Source organism: Zeus faber, assembly GCF_960531495.2.
Source record: "Zeus faber genome assembly, chromosome: 20".
NCBI lineage: Eukaryota > Metazoa > Chordata > Actinopteri > Zeiformes > Zeidae > Zeus > Zeus faber.
The window spans coordinates 6,988,442-6,996,652 of NC_137207.1; positions in this window are offsets into that span (position 1 = coordinate 6,988,442).

Below are 8,211 nucleotides of genomic sequence, written 5' to 3' on the forward strand. Positions count from 1 at the left end.
CCAATATTTAGGGGAAACACAACAATCTTAAAAATATAAATAAAAATAGGTTTACGGATAATTTATATGACACAAATTGGCAAGACCAACCCAAATAACTCTGATATATGGACCCTTCCGAAGCTGCTTTCCAAATCATAACAAAAAAATGCTTTCCCTCTCAGAAATGAAAGCTATTTCAAGAGCAAACACCACAACATATGCATAAATCCTTCCTCCATCTTGTCCTTCGCTCTGGAAAAGATTTATGAAGAGGGAAAGTGGGAGGCTCAGGCGAGGCAAGCCTTAACCGCCCCTAACATTGACCTTTGCGGGGATGCGCGCTGGTCTCCTGTTGCATTGTGGGATCTGTAGTCCTCAGCACGCAACGGCGCACCCCATCCCTCTGGTTCACGGAGCCAAACGCTGTGCTGCAGACGCCTTGTTGTGTCATTGGTTATTGCCCTTTAATGGCAGTTTCGGCTCGAAGAGGAAGCCAGCTGGAACCAGCCCGAGCTGCGATGCCCAGCGGATGCCACTCGTCCATCCTCTCATCCCTTTTTCGGCGGACCTACGTGAGCGGGGGCCGCAACCCGCTGAAGACGCATTCCTTCACTCCTGATTAGGATGACGCTAAACAGGATCCGTTGCGGCCCCCTGGCTTGCATGGGCCCTCCGCGCTGCACTCTTGTCTCTGTTGTGTAAACACAGCTCAATGAGATACCATCACAGGTGTCAGGTGGTTCCACTTCTCAAAGTAAATTCAGGACTGATTTTAACTCCAGTCCGTCTCTTCTAGACCACCGTCGTTTTCCATGTGTGGGACCCTGGGTTTGATATGCATGAGGCCACCGACCCGATTTGATAAGGTTGGTCTCTGGGACCCCCATCATAGTTAGATATGATACCTGTCTCTACTGTAGTTAGGGAGATAATTGTTAATTGGTGCTAGCGTTTTGTAAACCAAATAACGGCAAAGTTTTGCTATTTTCAACCATTTTTCCATGTTTCATTTTTAACCATATTTTCAACCTGGAACCTCTCCAAGAACCCCTGGACCCCGAATTGAGAACCACCATGACAGACCTCAGTAAACAACTCGAAGTTGTTGGCTCGCACAATATGCTGGCAGTAAACACAAAAACATTCCACCTTCTTGATTAACGGCTCATCTCTGTAGCGTTAACCTCAGTCGTAGACCTCAAAAGGGTTTTTTTTTGTTGTTTTTTTTTTACTTTTTTTCACACTAACATTAATATTTATTTTGTAATTACCATTTTTTGCCAGGAGAGCACTAAAATGTGCATTACTAACATCTGTAACACATCAATAATACGTCACCTGCTGAATAATGAAAAGTCAGCCCTGCGAACGTTTGATCTCGAAGGTTACAAGTTTCGGCTGAATATTTAGGCCTTTCCTATATACCAGGTTTTAAAAAAAATAAAAAATAAAAAAATAAATGTTATATATACAGTATATATATATATATAAATATTGACAAATAATGTAAAATCTTTAAGATTTATACTGTGGATGGGATTCTTCTAAGTTGATTTTGGCGTAATACAGTTGCTAGTTGTTACCCTTCCCGGAAAGCGGCTTGTTTGCAGATTTGTGTGCGTGTGTGTGTGTGTGTGTGTGGGGGGGGTGGGGTGGGGTGGGGGGGGTGCATGTCTGCATCTGACACAGCTGTAATAGGTTAAGAATCAGACGGTAAACCTTTCTCTGGTTCCAATTTGAGGCAAACTCCTCTCTGGTAAACGGAAAACACTTCAAGGTGCCACCGGACCAGAAGATGGAGCCGCGTTCTGCAGCCCAGTTTACAACCAACACATGCCTGTGTGATTTGTGCAGAGTAGAGGTCACACACCCTGAGGCAAACAGGACACACAATATCTCTATCTATCTATCTGTCTATCTGTCTATCTATCTATCTATCTATCTATCTATCTATCTATCTATCTATCTATCTATCTATCTATCTATCTATCTATCTATCTATCTATCTATCTATCTATCTATCTATCTATCTATCTATCTATCTATCTATCTATCTATCTATCAGTCTATCTATCTATCTATCTATCTATCTATCTATCTATCTATCTATCTATCTATCTATCTATCTATCTATCTATCTATCTATCTATCTATCTGTCTGTCTGTCTGTCTGTCTGTCTGCCCGCCCGCCGGTCTGTCTATCTATCTATTTATATATCTACCTGTCTGTCTGTCTGTCCATCTATCTATCTATCTATCTATCTATCTATCTATCTATCTATCTATCTATCTATCTATCTATCTATCTATCTATCTATCTCTCTATCTATCTATCTATCTATCTATCTATCTATCTATCTATCTATCTATCTATCTATCTCTCTATCTATCTATCTATCTATCTATCTATCTATATATCTATCTATCTATCTATCTATCTATCTATCTATCTCTCTCTCTCTCTCTCTATCTATCTATCTATCTCTCTATCTATCTATCTATCTATCTATCTATCTATCTATCTATCTATCTATCTATCTATCTATCTATCTATCTATCTATCTATCTATCTATCTCTCTATCTATCTATCTATCTATCTATCTATCTATCTATCTATCTATCTATCTATCTATCTATCTATCTATCTATCTATCTATCTATCTATCTATCTATCTATCTATCTGCACACACACTCCCCAGTTTATAGAGAGCTTGTGACCCCCGTAGGTGGGCGTAGCTGCATAACTAAGACACCGGCGGAAGCACGGGGTCTGAATGCGACGCAGCGTTGCATGTGACAGGGCCTATAGCATCCTCTCAAGCATGGTCGCTTCCCGCCCGCTCACGATGACATGCATATTAAAGAGTGCTGCACCGCTGCACAAACAGTACTCTCTTTATCCACTGTACAGTCCATAGGGTTCACCTATGGCTAATAGGCCAGTTACGCGCGGCATTCTTGTTTCGATGACGCGGCACTGAAAGTTCAAGCACAGTAAAAAAAAAAAAAAAATGTTGAAAAAAAGAGTCACGTCTTACACGGCGGGCCAGAACATCCATCTCTCAATCCTCTCCTCTCTGATCTTTTTTTTTTTTTTATATTGCAGCTGCTAATGCAGCCGGGGGAACAGAGACAAAGCTTGCATTGTGACCCCCCCCACCCCCTAGCTGTTTCTGACGCATTTGCTTGTTCTCCACATCCCCCCCCCTGCCCCTTGCACCCCTTCCAATCTCTCACTAAAAACTCCTTTTTCCTTCCTTTTCATTTTTTTCTTATTTTTTCTTTTCGCCTCGCTCTCTCTTCACATCTGCAGCAGCATCACGCGGCCGGGTAGGACTGACCAGGACGGTCATGTGACCGCCGTAGTGGATCTTGCCCAGGAGCAGAAAGAGGAAAAAGTGTGTGTATGTTCATGTGTGTGTGTGTGTGTGTGTGTGTGTGTGAGCGCGCCCGCGTGTGTGTGTGTCTCACAACTCGTTTCAGGCTCAGCTGTGGGGTCATGGGTCACCTCAGCGCTGATCCAATCAGCTCGACCCACAAAAGGGCCGGCTCACTTTTCCTTCCCCCCACGTTCAGCCCCTTCCCCTCACTCTTGCTGCCTCTCATACGCTCTTTCTTCTCATCCTTTGCTTTTTGGCCCCCGGTCTAACTCCAACGTCCCTGTTGCACGCCTGGGGCGGACTTTGTTTGGAGATGGGCAGATAGGCTCTGCTAAACCCCCCCCCCCAACCCCCCCAAATCACCAGAGTATAAGCAGCCTTGCCACAACAAGGCCTAGAACTTTTAATTTACTATTCAGGGAATAGCTGCAGCATTCTGGGAACACTGCGCTTTTGTCTTCTCGCAGATCATTCATAGAGCATTCCGTCTTTAAACAAAACATCAAAAAGAAAAGTGCAAGCGTGGAAACGCCACGGGAGAGATCGCAAAATAGCCGGAGTAGAGGCAAAACTGATTATCGAAAGATACAGATCATCGGTTCGCCCTCGCCCGTGATGCTCCCGCTGCTGCAGTGGCTGCATTTTGACCCCAAGACGTTCTTCTTCCTCATGAGCCGAGCGACGAGGAAGGGAGATGATGCCGCTTGCACGACACATGTACTATGAAACTTCACGTGAGCGGACTCATTCGAAACATCCGTCCTTGAGGGCTCGAAGTTATGGCGGCCGTTCTCGCCTCCGTTTCTTTCTCTGTTCCGCTGTCATGGTCCCTGGCAACAAGTGGCCTCTTCCCCAGATGAATGCCTCCGTCCTCTGCTGTGGTCTGTGCCTGATGTGGGGACACTTTGGTGATATTTCATCCGTTGTGCTTTTGGGCAATCTAAGATGTTGAGTTAACGGGGCGACTGGGCCGCCAAAGGAGCAAGTGGTTTCCTTATATGTATTATATCAACACGGGTCGCACACCACAACAGTCCTTCTTATTAAACCCGTCTCTCGGCCAGAGAGCAGGCAGTTAATATAAAATTTTAGTGCCTATAGTAACATAAGGACATAGCCTGGCGCCTGTGGCTAATGAGGGCTCATATCTATAGCTCGACCCCTGTCTAGTGCCGTCCCGTGTTACATCTTGCGCTGTCTCTCCTTTCACCTTCATCCTCTTCTTTATGTGCGCTCTCCATCCTGCATCCCCGCCTCGTCCTTCTCTGAGGAGGCGGCGGCGCGAATGGATGCAAAGTTCGAAGGACTTTGGCGTTGAAAAGACGCGACAATAAAGTTTGTCATGACGTTCCTGAGCTATGGATAAATGTCTGCGGGTTGGTGAATTAGTCTGTAAGCTTGCTGGAAAGGTCAGTGCAGGTGTGTGTGTGTGTGTGTGTGTGTGTTACTGTGTGTGTGTTTATTGCCCAAAAGGCTTCTTTCCTGTTCTTTAGTCCTTGTGGTAAAAAGCAAAATGCAATCCAATGCAATTCAATGAACGAATCATTCCTGTGAACTGTACTTTTGCCCTAATATGTTGATATAGAGCAGTATATAAGGCAATTAGGCTCCATTACACAGATAAACACCAACATGATAAATCTTGTAAATGCTTATACAGACAAATCCACTACATCTCAATGTTTTATCAAATCTGTAGTGGTGTGCCAGTAGCGTCTGCCAGTGAAAGTGCATGTGTGTATGCGTGTGTGTGTGTGTGTGTGTGTGTGTGTGTGCATGATGTGAGCAGATCTGCCATGGCTTTACATTATTAGGCATTGCTGGGGAGTTATCCATTAATTCGGGGTTAAGGTCTATTTGCATCCAGACAAAAGGGACATGGGCCATCCATCTCCGGGCTGAGGGGAGAGTCAGAGGGGAGGGGGGGATGTGCGTGCGTGTGCGTGCGTGCATGCATGTACTTCTATCTGTGCCTTATTGTATCACTGTTTTGGTGTGGTCGCACCTGACAGTGTCTATGTTCACGAGTCTGTCTAAGTATTTGTGTGCACATGAGTGTGTGTGTGTGTGTGTGTGTGTGTGTGTGTGTGTGTGTGTGTCTGTGTGCGCGCACGCTCGGGTGAAGAGGGTGCACGCTCCCGGTGCAGATAAATCTGTTGCCCTCGGGGGTGCGTTTACATAGGTGAGGAGAGACTGTTGTGCAAGCCTGGAGTGATTTATTTGAAAATAACACCAGCACCTACCCCCTGCTTTCTAAAGGGCCAATTGGATCTCTGCGGATGAAGACTATTTCGCTTAATGTGTGCGTGTGCGCGCACGTGTGTGTGTGTGTGTGTGTGTGTGTGTGTGTGTGTGTGTGAGCGTGTGCGTCTCAACGTTGCTTCACAGCTGCACGCAACTAAAACAATGTGTGCACGCATGCAAACATAAACATCCACTCCCAAACACACACACGCACAAAGTTGTAGCTGTTATAAGAACCACACTCTGATAATGGTGTAAATCAAATTCAATTGCCATTCCAGCGCTGGCAATACAGGAAAAAAAAAAATCTATATCTACCAGTGGATAACAAAGGAATTTCTCCGGAGCTGTCTACTCATCCCGCTCGCAGATCCTCCTCCTGCAGAAGGGATTTCCTAGCAACGATTACAACGCCTGCGCGCGCGCGCACACACACACACACACACACACACACACACAAAGGGGCTCCCTCCAGCTATCAGAGCGGGATCCCCCCCCCCTCCCCCCACCTCCACCCCCCCCCCCCCCCCCCCCCCCCCTTCTTCTTCCATGCTCCCGCTTCTCCGTGGAGGGGAGGAGGGAGAGGGGCTGGATCCCCTCTTCTTCTCGACTCGTCCCCCGGAACCCCCAGCCACAACAACGCCGCTGCCCGCCGCACGCCGCGACGGCGTCTCCCTCCCGGGCGCGGACGGAAGAGCGCGAGGAGCGCGTCCGGCGGCCACGGGGAGGGCTTCACGGGGGCCAGGAAGCGCCGGACGTTTTACCAGAGGAACCCATCCGGCTTCGGCGCGCGGTGGAAACGGGAGAAGGGGGAAGCGCTCCGGCAGGACCCGCGGAGAAACGACTGCGCCCTCGGACCGCGGCGAGAGAGCGGGGGCGGCCGCGCACGGAGGACCCGTTGATTCGCCTCCAATGGCGAGATGGCGGACGAGTCGGTGGCGCACTTCGTGTGAGGCGTGCACCGGCGTCGCACGGAACCGTGTGACTCGTAGAGCAGAAATCCCGCGACGCCGTTTTATCCTCCGTGTTTGTTTTTTGTTTCCCCCCCCCCCCTCCTTTCTTCCGTGTGTGTTATTTTTACAGGTTAGAAGGTGTTTTCGCCACCGCGATCACGGCACGGCCCCGTTTTGTTTTCGACGGGTCGCGACAGAAAATGGTGGCACGGTTTTTCTCGCACCGTATCACCCGCTGTTTTGGCTGGGGGCTGCCTCGGCAGAGACGGAGGGATAGCGGGCGTCGCGGGGCGTCCTATTGTACAATTTGAGGCGGAACCGTCGTTTTAAAATGGGGGTTTTTTATTTTTTTTTTTTTTTTTAGAGGCGTCGCGCGGCTCGCGTCGCCGAGTCGCTCGCACTGGTTTCACAGCGACACGGGAGCGCGCGGCTCGACCCCCGGCGCGCGGTACCGCGTAACGGCGCGGTCGCGCGCACGTGACCGGGAGGCGTTTCGGCTCCCGCGCGCCACTTTCAAAAAAAAAAAACCAAAAAAAAAAAAACCCCAAAACTCTCCCTTCGCGTCCGAGGTTTATTTTGCTGCGGGAGCCGCGGGAGCTGCGGGAGCTGCCTGCCCGTCTCACGTTTTCACGTCGTCCGCACCAAGACGCCGATGGGGACCGACGCGGGAGGGAGCGGAGATGTAGCGCAGTAACTTCACTGTACATGAGGTTATTACACACAACGTGGATTTTAATTTGTTAAAAAAAAAAAAAAAAAAAATTGTATTTCTTTTTTTCTTCTTCTGCAAGAATACGGAATCGCGAGATGATGATATGCTTTTTTCTAATTTGCATTTAGGCCCTACTCATAAGTATTCAGGTAAGTTTGTAGCGGTAATTTAATTACTTATTTCATTTTTTTTTTTTTTTACATCATATTTCAATAGTGAGCAGAAAAATAAAATACATTTAGCTGACGCATGACTGTACAATTATCGAAATCACAGTTGCAGCCTATGCATTATCTTTTATTATGTCAGCGTTGAATAAAATGGAGATCAAATATACAAATATTTAATAATATTAGTGGGCGTATAATACATAGCCATATGAATCGACTTATTTAGTAGTACATTTTTTAATTTACAATTTAGAAAAGTGCTGCTATAATTATGTGGGCCTACTCAATTCCGATTGGCTGTTGACGTATATATCTATATAGACCTTTATTTATTATTTCTATTTAAATTAACCGAATTATATATATATATATATATATATATATATTATTTTTTTTTTTATTCAACCGAATTATCAAATTTAATTAGCAATCACTGTACGAGCGACTTACAGCGACTAATGTTATTGTCCAGATCTATCTAGAAAGGTGACGTTTAAATCAGTGTGTGCAGTTTAAATGGTCGGTGTATTCACGGCGTAAAACCCACACCAATAAAACCTAAAAATCAATGAAACGGGCGGGGTGGGCGCACCACATTCGCCATGTTGAAATCCTTTGTGTGTGTGTGTGTGTGTGTGTGTGTGTGTGTGTGTGTGTGTGTGTGTGTGTGTGTGTGTGTGTGTGTGTGTGTGTGAGTGGGCGTGTGTGCGTGTGGGTGCGCGCGCGGGGCTCTAGCTCTATTGACGTTGTTTTTTTACTCGGATTTAC